The 17,627-nt window shown below is 43.4% G+C and overlaps 1 long non-coding RNA gene across 1 annotated transcript in view; it reads left to right on the plus strand.

The window, feature by feature from the left end:
* The window catches only part of LOC132830007 (uncharacterized), a 67,292-nt gene extending 50,676 nt beyond the window's left edge, over window positions 1–16,616 (plus strand). The window contains exon 3 of the long non-coding RNA XR_009646302.1: window positions 16,233–16,616. This is a non-coding gene — a long non-coding RNA (uncharacterized LOC132830007). The remainder of the gene's footprint in view (window positions 1–16,232) is intronic.
* Window positions 16,617–17,627: the final 1,011 nt, after the last annotated feature.

The raw sequence follows: 17,627 nt of genomic DNA on the forward strand, positions 1-17,627 counted from the left end.
TTACAAGTAAATTTGTAATTGATCCAGGTTATTTTTCTTTAATTCACTCATGGGATGAGTGTGTCATTGGCTGTGCCAGCATTTATTGCCCATCCCTAATTTCTCAAATGGCAGCTAACAGTCAACCACATTGCTGTGGGTCTGGAGTCACATGTAGTCTAGACCAGGTAAGGTTGGCAGTTTCCTTCCCTAAAGGATATTCATGAACCAGACAATCACAATGGCTTCATGATCATCATTAGACTCATAATTTCAGATTTTTAATGAATTCAAATGCCACCCTCTACCATGGTAGGATTTGAACCTTGGGTCCCCAGAACATTACCAGGGTCTCTGGATTAACAGTCTGGTGATAATACCACAAGGCCACGGCCTCCTCTAATACTGGGTGTTCTCTCTGAGTACACTATATAACACAGATATAATCAAGGGAAAGAGATACGAAATAGTGCTATTGACTGACAGAGGGAAGAAACAACTGTAATCACTGCACCACCTGAAAACACTGATGGAAAGAAACAAATTCACTCAACTCAGAGGAGTTTAAGAATGGATCAATGATAAAAAAGATGAAACACCAGCAATCTCCTGGCTGTAAGAGTATTCTGATGATTAAAGTTAAAGATCAGAGCTGAAGATTGCTGTCCAATGTGAAAAGACGAGATCATCTGATTTTATCCAAATGTCTACTGTAAGGATAGACTTCCTCTGGTATTCCCCACACTCATCCCTCATGTGTAAAACCCACAAATGGCAATGTTGGGTGGACAGAGAGATGTCAGAAAATCCACAAAAATAAATCAATAAATGCATTACAGTTTGAAAATGTTGAAGATAGGGTTATAAGCTTTCAAATTAAAGAATCAATGTCTGTGAACAGAAATTCTCCCCAAACATTTCCATTATCTCTCGAAGTCCAGTTGCTGATGATGGATGAGACACAGCGATTAGATCAATCCTTGTATGTGTGTGACTGCATGCCTCATAGACACAGACCGGGTGAACAACATCAAATACATCACTTATGATTGACAGCCCATGGACTCCAATTGAGGCTCAATAATTTTATTTTAAGTATCATTGATTTTTCAGGACTAAACCCTATATCATTCACAGCATGCATGTCAGTCTGACATAGCCTCAAACTTCAATAACATCTAAATGCCTCCCACCCAAACAGAAACCTAACATGCCCCAGCCACAGAAATATACAAAGAATAATGTCATTATTGTACATCACCAAATGAAATTTATCAGATCAGAAAGGTAAAAACAGTGGAAAAGTAGGAACATTTATTTTGTTGGATTTGCTAAAAGTGTCACATGAAAGAGTTTTGGATAGTGCCTGGCAGGCACATTACTCAAGCTGAAACCCAGCAGGAATATTTTACTGCTATCATCTATTATTCTGATCCCACAAGGAACGGGGACACTAAGGTCAAAGAGAAAGAATAGATCAGAGATAGGGCAGACCTGCAAACAGTCCAAGGTGAAGGACCTTGCTAATTAAGAGGACTTGCTAAGCTAATGCTTCCCTAACTCTTTTCCCTGTGTGACCCCATTTTGGGTTGAACATTGACACAGTGCCTTGATGTGAGCTGAAGAACAGCTGTTTGAACTGGTCTGTGGTGAACATTACCACTTCAAAATCCACAACCCCAAAGTTTTAGCTTGTGACCTCACTTTGAATCCCAACCCCGGTTTTGGAAAGATTGCGCTAAGCTCCTAACAATCTTCCTATCTTTAAGTAAGGCCAATGGGAAGAACTACTCCGAGATAACACTGTCTCTAGTTTAGGCTGTGACTGACATTGTAAATTTACATAGAGCATTTTTATGTTGAAAAATCTTTTTCCTGGATATTGTTTTGTTTTTAAAGCAGCATCCACAAAATGGTAACACCAATCATTGCATTACACAGTCTCTTAACAAAATAGATTGTAAAAAGAATCCAGATCTGGCAAATGTTCACTTGCCTAATTTAAAAATGTCACTTTTCTCAGAAAACTTCAGTTCTCTGTTGGTGACAGACAGCTCGAAGGCAGTGTCAAGGTTTGACCGGCCATGTACTCCATGGCTCGGTGCATATAGCACAAGAAAGTTTTCAAATGCTCAGACAACTAGAACCACCTAACCCATGAGGATATTGGCTTCAGGGTTATTTGTAGTGGAAATAATGTCAGTCCTCTCCCTCCTACCCCATCAAAGTCTTCAAATCCTGTGCACTGGGCTGGCAGAAGGAATATGGATGCTGAAATGGATTTGTTTGGTTCCAATTTTCCACTCCCATGGATATGATTTTTGAACATTTTCAAACACCACTGACTTGTCACTTAACTTGAACCTTTTCTAAGAATAGTCATGCAGTGGTCATTATATAAGTAACGGGCATGGATGTGAATCTTAACTAAGTGGATAGTAGAACTGAGGATGCCTTTGCAGGCAGTAGTTTGAGCAGGAGTGATGAGGAGACAAAGATATCATAGAACTGAATGCAAAGAAACATAATTTCTTTTGAGCTAATGAATGATTCACAAGAATATCTTTGTTCAGGTTATGGTGGTTTCTGGTTATCCTCAAATTACGATTGTAATGTTTTCAGACAGGCACTTGTTAGTCAGAGTCAACTGGTAGCAATATTTAATCCATGGAATTAATGTGACCTACCTCCTATGAATACAAATATATTTTGACAGAAAGAACTTTTAAAATTCTTCCTAACTGTCCTTCTACTCCTGGACACCAGGGGCAGTATTTACTGCAGACAATAGGCATCTAGCTGAAGGTCCTGTGACAGTCCATGTGACCTCGACTGGTGAAGGCCCTCTGTCATTGGTCAGTAGTGGGCCATCTCTAGAGTCAAGGGCCTAAAGGAGCGGAAATGCTGTCCCCTGAGAGTGCCAGCTTATCAGGGGCTGGCAGCTGCCCATTCCACCATTGCCAGTGATACAGAAAAGCAGTAATACACCCCAGGGGAGATATCTTGAATCTGAGAGGGAGCTAGGATTGAGGAGAGTGAGGGAGGGATGTTGGGGTCATGAGAGAGGGAAATCCAGCACCAAATCCTGAGGCATGACTCTCAGTGCCTCCCGCATCCCCTTCTTCCTGATGCCAAGTCCCTCAATCACACAGTGAACAATGAAAGGCCCACACCTCACCAACCTCATGAATTTACTTTTTTGGAGATTTATGCTCAAAAATATCCCCCCGTCTTCCACTGATTGTATATCAGTGACAGCAGCATGAAGCCATCATGTGGGCATTAATTAACAACTTATGGTGTGTAAAAGAGCTGGAACACCGTCACTCATGTCTCTCTACACCAGAATAAATGGGGGCTGAGGTGGAAAGGCAGTCCAACCTTCTTCCCCCCTCTCCCAAGGATAAATTATCCCCCACTACTAAAAACGCCTCAGGGGTGGACATTTGATTCTGCCCCAGGAGTCAATCCAATAAAATATGTAATTTAATAAAAATTAATTTAGCTGCAGAGATGACTCTTTGTGTAACTGTGGCCCCCTGAAACTATTGTATGAAGCAGAACTGAAAGTCTGGTCAATGCTTAGCTGGTTCAGGATTTTGAAACTAAGCAATTTTAGCCAAAGACAGACTGAGCAAAGATTGTTTGTGGAAAGCCTGTTTTGTGGTCACCGATGATTCTTAATCTCCTGCAAAGTGTGAAGGAAAACCAGTTCTGTTTACGAAGGAGCTGCTTGGGTCATTAATGAGCAGCTTGAGCAGCTACAGTCAATTTGCAAATTCTGTTACTTCAGTCTTTGCTGCAGTAATGAATTTAACAAGCATGCAGGTTTCATAGTTTCACTGTAACAATGACAGAAGTGAATAGTACAGAGCGAATTTCCTGTGATTCCTTCATTAAACAGATTCTTATCCTTGCCCTCTGAGCTGTAATCGAACATTTGACTTTACTCACAGTGTTCTGCTATTGGAAAAAAACTAGAGATGAAATGGTCCAGTGTATTATGCCCTGGTTCAATATCCTGTTGGGAATATCCTCACTTCATTGGAATACACTCCAAAGCAAAAAAGAGTTTATTAAGCAGCACTCTTGATTTTTAAATATTCTTTCATTGGATCTGAGTGTCACTGGCCAGATCAGCATTTATTGCCTATCCATAATTGCCCAGGGGCCAGTTAAAAGTCAATCACACTGCTGTGAGTCTAGAGTCCCATGTAGGCCAGACTGGGCAAGGACAGGGGAGTTACCAACAATAACTTGTACTTGAATGGAGGCTGCGATCAGCAGCAGTACCCTTTACACAGGTTAAGTAATGAAGACATCAGTCTTTGCAAACACAATATTTGTAATCACTTGATGGAATTGTGTTTGGAGACTTCCTAACAAGATATGTACATGGAGTGCCATGGATGGATCCAGTAGCTCAAAGACAGGGCGACGTTCACTTCTGCCCATTTCAGATCTTGTCCACCTGCCTTCCTGCAGGAGATAGAGTCGAGAGGGCAGTGCTGGAAAAGCACAGCAGGTCAGGCAACATCCAATGAACAGGAGAATTGAAGTTTAAGGCATAAGCCCTTCATCAGGAATGTCTGAAACTTCGATTCTCCTGCTCCTCGGATGCTGCCTGACCTGCTGTGCTTTTCCAGCACCGCACTCTCGACTCTGATCTCCAGCATCTACAGTCCTCAGTTTCTCCATCCTACAATATGGAATGTTGAAGTGGAGGTGGTGAAGTTAGCCATCTTCTAGCATCTCTGAGCATTTGTGGAGAAGATGTGGGGAGCCTAAGAATTTCGGTTTAGGGGAGGCAATGGCCTCATGATATTATTGCTGGACTGTTAACCCAGAGACACAGATAATATTCTGGTGACCCAGGTTTGAATCCTGCCATGGCAGCTGGTTCAATTTGAATTCAATAAAAATCAGAAATTAACAGTCTAAAGATGACCATGAATCAATTGTTGGGAAAAAAAACCCATCTGGTTAACTTAAATTCATTAAGGAAAGAAACAGTCATCCTTATCTAGTCTGGCCTATAGGTAACCCCAGACCCATAGCAATGTGGTTGACAGTTAGCTGCGCTCTTTCAGGCAGTTAGAGGTGGGCAGTAAATGTTGGCCCAGCCAGCAATGCTCTTATCCAATGACTGAACAAAAAAAGAAGTTCACAGATATCAGCCTTTGGCTGTAGCAACAACACAGAGGTACAGAGGTAGCTCAGTGGTCAGCACTGCTGCCTCACAGAGCTGGGAACTTGGGTTCGGTTCCAGCCTTGGGCGACTGCATACTCTCCCTGTGTCTGTGTGGGTATCCTCCCACAATCCAAAGATGTGCAGGTTGAGTGAATTGGTTTTGGGAAATGTCCCTTTAGGGATGTATATGTAGGTTAGGTGCATTAGTCAGGGGTAAACATAGGGTGGGGAATGGGTCTGGGTGGGTTATTATTTGGAGGGTTGCTGTAGACTTGTTTGGCCAAAGGGCCTATTTCCACTCTACAGGGATTCTACTTCTAAAGGAAACACCTGATGTGTCATCTGGTGATCTCCCACCCCAACCTCTCTATAATGTTGCATCCTTACCTCATTGGACTTTAATGGTTCCAGAAGGCAGATGACCAACACCTTCTTAAGGACAATTAGGGATGGACAACAAGTGCTGGCCTTGCCAGGGACACCCATTTACCATGAAAGAATTTTAAAAAGGGAAACCAGCATATCTGTGACGTGCAGAGAATGCTACCCTAAGCATGTTATATATTGCCATTTAATTTTTCCAGGAAACAAGAATGACAGCAAACTGGAGAATGAAAACAGGAATTGACAGAGAGGACTGTTGACCTGAAATGTTTTGTAGTGGCCATGACAGCCCCTAAACCTTTAGGAAGCTTGCACTGGGTTAATGTCTAAGATTTCCAACCTGAAATACACAGTACACTGAAGTAGAATATTCCTAGGAGAAAGTGAGGTCTGCAGATGCTGGAGATCAGAGCTGAAAATGTGTTGCTGGAAAAGTGCAGCAGGTCAGGCAGCATCCAAGGAGCAGGAGAGTCGACGTTTCGGGTATGAGCCCTTCTTCAGGAATATTCCTACCTAATTATCTCCTGCTACCGAGAATTCTGGCAAGAAACATGATTCCGTTCGAGGAAAATGCATGAGGCACATGATCAAAGCCTGAACTGGGCAGAGATGTTTCTGGAAGGAAAGTCAGAAGCATCATGCACCAGGTGCTGCTGATCGCTGGGTCAGCTCTCCCCATCTCATGACAGTCCACACCACAGACAGAACCTCTGCGGACTGGAATCTATTTATCAGCTTTGCTCCTCCACAGCAAAAAGGGATCTTTTTGAAAAATAAATCCTTCATAGAGATGAAAAATTGCTTTTTAATCAATTGCTTTGAATTGGTAAAATCAGTATGCCTCAATCTTATTGGTATTGTGTTCTCCATGTCAATGAAACATGAGTGCTGTTGTCATTATGTATTTGACTTCAATTAACAATCTGTTGTACTTGTTCTACTTTTAATTATCCGGAAAAAGAAATGGAAAAACAGCACAAATAAGACAAATTATTTTATTGAATAAATCTCAGATACTAAGAGATTGCTGATGTCACAGAAGAAAGTTATGAGAAGCTTGATTATAGATGAGAGTCAAAACGATAGATCAGTAAGGATCCTAGTATTGGAAACCTATTGCCACAGGAAGAAAATGCACCAACAATTAATACTATCTTTATCAAATAATATTTTTGCTTTGATCAATTTGTGTTACTCCAGATCTGCAACAAAACTTCCACAAACATCTTGCAAAGGCAATTGGTGAAAAGAGTACTGTGTTCTGTTTCAGTCTCCTTACTTAAGAAGGAACATTTGAAACAGTTTAGTGAAGGTTGACTTGACTGATTTCTTGGATTAAGGGGGTTATGTTCTGAAGGAGGGTTGGACTGGTTGTAAGCAGATGCTTCCTCCAGCTGCTATTCCTGTCAGGCATCTACAGCTACATGTGCAGCTTGAGTCCTGAGACTTGCACTGATCTATGGAGGCTGAGTGCACTGCTGTTTGTGTGCTCGTGACATTTATACTAACATCCTTCATTTTGGAGATTTCTACTCATAGTTTCCTATATTAGAACAGCAGGCAGCATGGTGGCTAGCACTGCTGCCTCACAGCACCAGGGTCCCAGCTTTGATTCTAGCCTCGGGTGGAGTTTGCACATTCTGCGTGGGTTTCCTCCCATAGTCCAACGATGTGCAGGTCAGGTGAATTGACCATGCTAAATTGTTCATAGTGTCAGGTACATTAGTCAGAGGGAAATGGGACTGGGTGAGTTACTCTTTGGAGGGTCAGTGTGGACTGGTTGGCCTGAAGGGCCTGTTTTCACACTAGTTTACATTTCGTCTTCATTGCCTGTAATGTACCTATGACATCCGGAGTCTATAAAAGGCACTACAAAAACACAAGCCCTACATTTCTTGCTTTCCATCTTGAGCAGTGGGACTCATTACCATGAGGAGTGCTTGAATTAGTTGTTACCGGTAGATTTTAGGGGAAGAAAGGTATCTAATGATAAAATTAATGGAGAAATGTGATGAAGTTCATTGAAAAAGGATGGAGAAGATTCATTTCTAGTATAACTCCTAATATGGACCTGTTGGGCCAAAGCACCCATTTCTGCGTTGTAAATGCAATGTCAGTGTAGAGCAGTTGGGTGGCCTATGAATTATTGAATACAGCCCACTGCTCTGTGTGCCAGTTGCTCAGGATCCACCCTCTGATCTTATGTCATTCTATCATCATTAGATGAGGAGAGACCTAGTTGAAGCACTAAAGTTCCTGAGTAACTACCCGGGGAAATTGACATTGAAAGTGACATTTGGTGGCTGTGGACATGCTTGTATGATCACTCCTGAGTCTCACAAATGAGCTGTCAAAAGAGAGCGAGCCGCAGTCATAGCATTATCAGCAATATTGTTGATACAGAAGGTGAGGTCCTTTGAGTTTCTGAAGGGTCAGTAAAGCCATTGCCATTGTAACTCAGCTGTTTGACAATGCTCTGTGCTTCTGTGACAGAGAGAAGGAATGATTCCAGTGAGCATTGTTTCTTAAAATGCTTCTTTAACTTTTCATGGGATGTGGGTAAGTCCAGCAGGCTCACCCCTAATTATCTAGGAACTGAGCACCTTGCTGGGTCATTTCAAATGGTGCTTGAGAATGAACCACATTGCTGTGGCTCTGGAGTTGTATACAGGCCAGACCGTGGTAAGGATGGTGGATTGCCCTGCCTAGAGGATGTTAGGGAAATAAATTGGTTCCAGATGATGCTTTGAAAGTCAGTACTATTGAATTCAGTTGTATAATTCTAAATTTATTCACAGAAGTTGCCATAGTGATGTTTGAACCCCTATACCCAGAGCATAGGCTTGAGCATCTGCCTTCCTACTCCAGTAACATTATTACTCTGCCATACTTTATCAAGAACTTCACTTAGGAAGGGCCGCCACCACTTTCTGCTTAACACCTGACATTGTGTCCAACTATAACATTGTCGGTTTGATCCCCACATAAATGTTTCTTTCAAGTTAAGCTGTGGCTTTACTATTATTGTTCATTCGTTCTGCTTATAAAAGGTTAAATCCCAAAGGTTTCAAACACACCATCTCGTGTTAAAGCAATTGCTCTTTGTGACATTCAAGAGAAAGACTATTTAAGGAGCAATGCATGGTATGATGCACCCCCTTTATAAGATAGTGAAGCATTTGCATTCCTGTAAGCAATGCAACAGGTGATTCAATAACTTATTAAACCAAGTCTCTGCAGAGAAGATGTCACATCCTGAGTATTGTACTCTGTGGCAGGTGTGAACCAATATGAAAATGTTTCAGCCTAGTCTCTAGGCTTTCCAGCTACTGCAACTTGCAAATTCCAAGTGAAATCTAAATAATCTGTGGCTGTTCAGCGGACCCGGTAGACTTTATGTCCTTGAAGGGTCGCTTATATAATTCGCCGGCATCTCTACATGCCACACACTGCTGTAGTTTAATCGTAAACGAATGTAAACTAAGTGTGAGCAATCATTGGAAGGGGTAACCCTCACATTATAAAATGCACTGACAGTTTTAACGCAGGAATCTAAATTCAAACTTGCTTGGAATGCTTGAGCTTAAATCACGCAGCTTATTACATTAAAACCACTCAACTGAATTACTACCCCGGAACACATTGCTATTCACATATTTCTCTGTACATCTAACCTCAGTCCCAAACTGCAATCTCATTTTTAATTAACATTGTCCTTCATTTTGAAGTAGTGTGAAGGGTTGTTATTCTGAAGCCAGTTTCAGACTTAGGATTTATTAAAGAGGCAGATGTGGGGAAAGGAGGACCTCACCGTTTGTATTTTTTTCACCTCCTTCTGCTATTTGGTAAAATACCAGAATATTTTGGAATGATACATTTGACTTACTATTGACTTGTTCATGGTGGGCAGCTGCAGGGTGAGTGTGGTGGCTCTTTGGTTTTTCAGGCTCTTCATTTTTCCTGCTTGTTTTAGTGAAGAAGTTGCCTTGTGGTGTGTAACTGAGCCCATGAAGAGAGGCCAGAGAGAAGCCGCAATAGAGCTTGCTGTGGGGACACAGTGTTTAACACCAGGGACTCAAGGCGTGTTTGCTACCAAGGTGCTGTTGCTAGGTAACTGGCATCAACAGCAAACGTCATTTCCGGATACTGAGTGAAAGAAGCTCATGTCTAAATGTAAAATTATGTCAAGGAGTAAAGTTACAGGATGAAGTTACAATCTCCCCTGTCCCCTTCCCACTGCCCCCACAAGCATGTGGTTGTGACATTGTTTAGCATCTGGTTCACTAATGTTCTTTGGGGAAGGAAACTGCCATCCTTACCTGTTCTGGCCTGCATCTGACTCCAGACCCACAGCAATGCGGTTGACTCTTAACTGCCCCCCAGGCAATTCGGGAAGGGCAATAAATGGTGGCCCAGTCAGAACACCCACATCCTGTGAGTGAAGGAAAATAACTTAGTAGCGGTTTACCAGGTGAGTTGCAATCCCTTTGCCACCAGTTCTCTTCCGTAAGCACATAATTAAGGGAGCACTGCTACTGCAAAATTAAATGTTTAACTCAGAGGCCAGGAAGATGCTACAGAAACCTGGATCTGAGTGGTAGGTTGAGAAAATGTGCTTCTCTTCATCCACTGGGGGACTTGTCTGAAATTGCAGTTCTACCTGTTTCTTTGGATGATGCAGAGAAGCACAGAGCTAAATATTACTTATCATTAAATGAGCCCATGGGCTGGGGGAACTGCAGATACTGGAGATTAGAGTCAAGATTAGAGTGGTGCTGGAAAAGCACAGCAGGTCAGGCAGCATCTGAGGAGCAGGAAAATCGATGTTTCTGGTTTAGATTTTCCTGTTCCTCGAATGCTGCCTGACCTGCTGTGCTTTTCCAGCACCACTCTAATCTTGAACCCATGGGCTAGGGTCCTAGTCCTCTGTTGCATTAAATAAAACAACAACTACTTGTATTCATACAGCACCTAGTGAGGTCTTAAAGTATTCCAAAATATTTCCCAGGAAGCTTGTTCTAAACAGAATTTGACAGCCATGATCACATGATCTGATTCCATGACTCTGATTACTTTCAATGCTCACTGTGTTTTGATTGGTTAATGCTAGATGTAGGTTCAGTGTAAAGAGAATAAACTCAAGAAAATGCTGGGAATTTTTTTTTCAGTTATTTGTGGGATTGGGCATCGCTGGCTTGCCAGTACTTATTGCCTGTTCTGAGTTGCTCGTGAGAAAGTGGTAGTGAGCTGCCTTCTTAAACCGCAGCAGTCCATGGCTCCTCTACTTTTGGTCATTTACATAAATGGTTTGGATGCGAGCATCAGAGGTACAGTTAGTAAGTTTGCAGATGACACCAAAATTGGAGGTGTAGTGGACAGCGAAGAGGGTTACCTCAGATTACAACAGGATCTTGACCAGATGGGCCAATGGGCTGAGAAGTGGCAGATGGAGTTTAATTCAGATAAATGCAAGGTGCTGCATTTAGGGAAAGCAAATCTTAGCAGGACTTCTACACTTAATGATAAGGTCCTAGGGAGTGTTACTGAACAAAGAGACCTTGGAGTGCAGGTTCATAACTCCTTGAAAGTGGAATCGAAGGTAGATAGGATAGTGAAGAAGGCGTTTGGTATGCTTTCCTTTATTGGTCAGACTATTGAGTACAGGAGTTGGGAGGTCATGTTGCAGTTGTACAGGACATTGGTTAGGCCACTGTTGGAATATTGCGTGCAATTCTGGTCTCCTTCCTATTGGAAAGATGTTGTGAAACTTGAAAGGGTTCAGAAATGATTTACAAAGATGTTGCCAGGGTTGGAGGATCTGAGCTACAGGGAGAGGCTGAACAGGCTGGGGCTGTTTTCTCTGGAGCGTCGGAGGCTGAGGAGTGACCTTATAGAGATTTACAAAATTATGAGGGGCATGGATAGGTTAAATAGACAAAGTCTTTTCCCTGGGGTCAGGGAGTCCAGAACTAGAGGGCATAGGTTTAGGGTGAGAGGGGAAAGATATGAAAGAGACCTAAAAGGCAGCTTTTTCACGCAGAGGGTGGTACGTGATGGGTATATGAATAGAAAGGGTTTGGTGGGATATTGGTCGAGTGCTGGCAGGTGGGACTAGTTTGGGTTGGGATATCTGGTCGGCATGGACAGGTTGAACCGAAGGGTCTGTTTCCATGCTGTACATCTCTATGACTCTATGACTCTGTGTGCTGTAGGGAGACCTACAATGCTCTTACAGAGGAAATTCCAGGATTTTGACCCAACAACAGTGAAGGAATGGTGATATATTTCCAAGTCAGGACAGTGAGTGGGTTGGAGGGGAGCATACAGGAGAAAGTGAGGACTGCAGATGCTGGAGATCAGAGTTGAGGGTGTGGTGCTGGAAAAGCACAGCAGGTCAGGCAGCATCCCAGGAGCAGGAGAATTGATGTTCCAGGCATGAGCGCTTCATCAGGAATTACAGGTGATGATATTCCCATTTATCTGTTGCCTTAATCCTTTTAGATGGAAGTGGTTGTGGGTTTGGAATGTGCTGTCTGAGGATCTTTTCTACACTGTATCTTGTAGATAGTACACACGGCTGTTACTGAGAGTCAGTGATAGAGGGAATGGATGTTTGCCGAAGTGGTCTCAACCAAGCGGGCTGCTTTGTTCTGAATGATGTCAAACTCCTTGAATGTTGTTGGAGCTACACTCATCTAGGCAAGCGGGCAGTATTCCATTACACTGCCTTATAGATAATGGACAGGTTTTGGGGAGTCAGGAGGTGAGTCACTTGCCACATTATTTCTAACATCTGACCTGCTCATGTAGCTATGTGTTCATGTGGAGAGTCCAATTGAGTTCCTGGTCAATGGTAATCCCAAGGATTTTGATAGTGCGGGAATCAGTGATGGTGATGTCATTGAACGTCAAGGGTGATTAGTTTGTCTCTTACTGAAGGCCATTGCCTGGCTTTTGTGTGGCACAAATGTTACTTGCCATTTGTCAGCCCAAGCGTGGATATTGTCCAGATCTTGTTGCATTCAAACAGGGACCACTTCAGTGTCTGAGGAGTTGTGAGTGGCGCTGAACATTGTGCAATCAGCAGCAAACATTTTCACTTCTGACCTTTTGGTGGAGGGAAGATCATTGAAGCAGTTGAAGATAGTTAGGCCTGGGGCACTACTCTGAGGAACTCCTGCAGAAATGTCCTGATGCTGAAATGATTCACCTCTTACAACCACAAACATTATCCTATGTGCTAAGTATGAATTCAACAGTGGAGAGTCTGCCCCCTGATATCCATTGATTCCAGTTTTGCTAGGGCTCCTTAACACTACACTCGATTGAATGCGGCCTTGATGCCAAGGGCTGTCACTCTCACCTCAGCTCTGGAATTCAGCTCTTTGATTCATGATTGAACTAACGTTGTAATGGGGTCAGGAGCTGAGTGGCCCTGGTGGAACCCAAACTGGGTGTCACTGAGCAGGTGCTGCTTTGTAGCACTGTTGGTGATACCTTCCAGCACTTTACTAATGATCGATGGGTTGGTAATTGGCCAGATTATATTTGTCATGTTTTTTGTGTATAAGGATATGCCTAGGCAATTTTCCACGTTGTCAGTGTTGTATATACTCAAAGTGTTTGGCTCGGGGAGCAGCAAGTTCTGGAGCATAAGCCTTCAGTACAATTGTTGGAATGTTGCCAGGGCCCATAGCCTTTGCAGTATCCAGTGCCTCTGACCATTCCTTGATATAACATGGAGTGAATCAAATTAGCTGAAGGCTGGGATCTGTGATGCTGGGGACCACTGGAGGAATCTGAGTTGGATCATGCACTCAGCACTTCTGACTGAAGATTGCTGCAAACGCTTCAGCCTTATCTTTTGCACTAAACAGAACCCGCAAGAACTGCAGATGCTGTAAATCAGGAACGAACACAGAAATTGCTGGGAAAGCTCAGCAGGTCTGGCAGCACCTGTGGAGAGAAATCAGAGTTAATGTTTCAAAGGTAGTGTCCCTACCTTTAAGCCAGGATGCCCAGGTTGAATTTCTATCTGCCCCCAACTGTGTGTTATAACATTTCTGTTGATTTATGGAAGCACTCCTGATGTGCTCCTGTGGCAGAGTGGTAGTGTCCTAGCTACAAGCCAGGAGGCTTGGTTTCAAGTCCCACCTGCAGAAGGGATGTGCTATAGCATCTCTGAATAGGTTGATTAGAAATCATTTATGAGCTTGTAGCACCATTCCGCCACGTGCAGAGGGGTCATTGATTCAACCAGTATGATCATTTGTGTCCTGGTGTCATCAAAATGCAGAAGTATGTCAACGTTTTCAATGTGCAGTGGCCCAGGACCACCTGCTCGCTGTTCTGTGGACTAGTGCTTGTTCATTTAGAAGTTCCAACAAGGCCACAAAGGCACCGGCCTCAATCACAATTGATGATCAAGAAAGGGTATTGGATGGGCATTATCAGAGTTAGGGGTGAAGTGAGGGAATGTGAATGACAGGTTTGCTCACATGTGCTAACTGGCCTCTTTCTGTACTGTATTGGCGCTAGGATTTTTAGACTGATCCTCTGTACTGAGTTAAGTTGAAATGAGGAGGATGAGTGTCTACGTGTATCAAGCTGTATAAAAAGCAAAAGTGTTACAGCAAGGAATTTCATCTCACAGAGAGTGAAGATCCTTCGGTGTTCTCAACCACAGAAAGCAGCTGAGGCCAAAGCATTACATACTTTCAAGAAGAAGATGGTTCTTAGGCCAAAAGGGATCAAAGACCATGAGGAGAAACCAGGAACAAGAAGCTGAATCGTGTGATCAGCCGTGGCCATATTGAAGGGTGGGGCAGACTTGAAGGGTCGAATGGCCTACTTCTTTTAATGTTCACACTATTTTTAGGAAGACTGTGGTTTCAGATCACTGAAAGCAAATTAGGATGCTTTGCAGGAAAAGCCTCAGCTCTGATGGTCATCTCTATATGCTGAAATAAGGCTGCACTGTGATGGAGTATCTGTCAGACAGACATAGGGTCGCTGTAGTTAAATCGCTGCTCAAACACTATAACAAACCAGGACCCCCCTAACATCACATCTCAATGCCCCACCAGAGATTGCTTTGACCCTCCAGGAATCTCTGAGGAAAACATAATAGAGAATCACGTCTCCTCAGCCTGTGACTTTCCATCCATTTATTTTTATAGAATTACAAAATAAATTGCCCCAAAATATCCAATGCTCCACTCTTGTGCATTTCCTCAAATACCATCATTGCTCACTTACTGGTGTCCTGCATAACTCTAAACAATCCACACAGGTATTCAGCTCAAAGCAAATAGAAAGGAAGCCATGGCCTAGTGGGACAGTCTGTAGCCCAGGGAATATGAAGCTGAGGTTTTGAGGGCACTTGTCCAAATCCAACCACATCAACTGGTGAAATTTTAGGTTTAACTAATTAGATAGATAATAAAGCTAGTCTCGGTCACGGTGACTGTAGTATTAGGGAGTAGAAGGATGGTGTTGCCAAACTAACAAACTGTATGAGAAGATATTGTTGATTGGTTGGCGAGTGAACTCTGGTTATTGGATGTGTTGCCATGGAGAATGCAATAGCTAATTATCATTGACTAGTTAACTACTAGGCTGGTTTACAGTGTTTAGTGAAGGCAATGTCTTGGGAAATGAACCAGGACTGGCAATTACCTATTTTGCATACAGTATAAATGTTAGTGTTTCCCTTGAATTGGTATTCTTGTGAATTGTGTTGATGAGTACAAGATGAACTATCTCGAAAAAGTGTCTTTTTACGACTATACTCAACTTTTGTGTTACTAAATTAGTATTTGCATGAGCTAATCAGATATAATTACTAAGATTATGAAGAGTATGTGCATGTTGGACGATGTAGATCTCCAGTCCATACGATCCTAAAATATTCCGCCTTATCCCCACCCAAACAGGATAACATCGTCAGATTGGGTGGAGCTTATGTAATGTTACCGACATTAACACTTTTAGAATCATTACCTTATAACAGTGACCAAGAAGATACATGAATTATTGGTAAAATCCCATCTGGTTTACTCATGACCTTTGGAGAAGAAAATCTGATGTACACGTGACCCCGGACCGATACTGGAGCAACATGGTTGAATTAATTGCACATTGTAATGGCAGAGCATTCATTCCATGGAGAATTAGGGGTGGGCATCAAATGCTGGTCTTGCCAGCGATGCCCACATCCCAAACAACTAATAAAATAAATCATTTACAGCTGTAAAACAACCAATGCTGGAGATCACAGTGGGTCAGGCAGCATCCATGGAGAGAGAGCAAGCTAACGTTTTGTGTCTGGATGACTCTTCATCAGAGCTGCTTCTCTACTGAATGTTATCAACACTATTTCCCTGTCATGACTGTGACCTGTTTCTGACATGCAGCGTCCAACTTGCCACTTGGAAGCAATTCCATTGGGATGGAGTAAGTATCCTGGCTGACCACGGGGTTTCACTGAAAACCTGTGCAGATTCCGAACGCTCTAAATGTCCTGGCTCTTCCAAAGATGATGGCTGAATAGGGCTCCTGACCAGAGCTCGTCTGCTCCAACTGTTTCTCACCCTTCTGCTTTTTTATTTCATTTTGTTTCCTTGTTGTGGCTCTTTAGTTGTTTTCCTCTTCCTTTACCCACCTTCTGCATGTCCAGAGAGGCGCTGGAGCGAGAATTTGCAGTGAGGCAGTGAATGCAGCAATGGAGCGTGGCAGTCACTGGGGCCCAGCTGGCAGCCCAACAGTGAAAGATGGCGGGAGCTACGGTCGGCGGCAGTTGGGACCGAAGCCTTGTGAGCGTAACGTGGATTGGCGCGCCTGATGGGAGTCAGCAGGGGTGCTCGGCTGCGAGGGGGTCTGGTACGTCATTGCCCAGCACTGGGAAAACGTGAGCTCTCTTGGGGGAAAGCCCAGCTTGGAGTGTCGGCAGGCCCATGGCGTAAGAAAGGGTGTGCCCAAAATGTCTACTCCCCTGCTCCTCGATGTTGCCTGACCTACTGTGCTTTTCCAGCACCACACTCTTGACTCTGATCTCCAACATCTGCCGTCCTCACTTTCTCCTCCTTGAGAAAGAACTGTAAGGTTGAACATTTCAACTTCATTTCTTTAACTTTTTTCCACTTTTATTCCTAGAAGACTCTAATGCTGAACTTTTAAATGTATTTCTTTTGTTCTGGTGATGAAGATTTTGTACCTCGGTGCCTTTGTACCTAAGGTAGTGTCGCGTGTGACGACCTTGTACACTTTTCACTGCACTCCTGTACCCCTGTATTTGAGTATACGTGATAATAAAATCTAAACCATGTGGTGCTTGCAAATGTTCAGTGTTCCAGCCACATCAGCAGCTGCATACCTCCTGACCCACCTCCCCAGTTGCTGGTGCAGAGATGCATGATCCCCATTAAGGACAGCTGACTGATTCATTTCTCCCTGGGGTAAATCCTTGCTGCTTCACGCTCCCTCAACAAGTCCAATGATGACTGCGAGAGTAATGTTTTAGGCTCTTGCCTGTGGTTGTTTCCATGCAAACTCCCAGCCTGTGAAAGCAAGATAAGCGCAAAGCTTTCACATTTGAACCCCAGGTCACTGTGGAGCTTTTGTGAAATGTGCTCCCATTGTCCATATGACCCCCTGGCACTGAAGGCTCTGCGCAGAGGCCAGATGAAAGCTTCCTGTTACATGATGGGTTCACAGCAGATTTGTCCTTGAATGCACTCTACCCAGTCTGTGAATTTCTCTCTCTGCGTCAGCAGGAAAAGTGAGTTCTGAGAACTGTTCAGCTCACAGGGGAGTTTCCATCACTGAGAATTCCCTGAATCTTTAAGAGCTGCAGCAGAGGTGGGGATCGCACCAGCTTTCTGATCTACGCGCACCGAGAGCACAGCAGCTGTCACTGCTCGCTCCTCCTGGGGTACGTGTAGGTCTCACAAAGCCTCAGACATTCAATGCTTTCACCCCTCCTTCCATGGCTTCATCTATATGATTGCATCCACACCCCCAACTCTCTGAGATCGCTATGTCTCTCCACCCTCTCTGCCCTGCACCCCTGACT

The sequence above is a fragment of the Hemiscyllium ocellatum genome, chromosome 30, assembly GCF_020745735.1.
Source record: "Hemiscyllium ocellatum isolate sHemOce1 chromosome 30, sHemOce1.pat.X.cur, whole genome shotgun sequence".
In the NCBI taxonomy this organism is placed as follows: Eukaryota; Metazoa; Chordata; class Chondrichthyes; order Orectolobiformes; family Hemiscylliidae; genus Hemiscyllium; species Hemiscyllium ocellatum.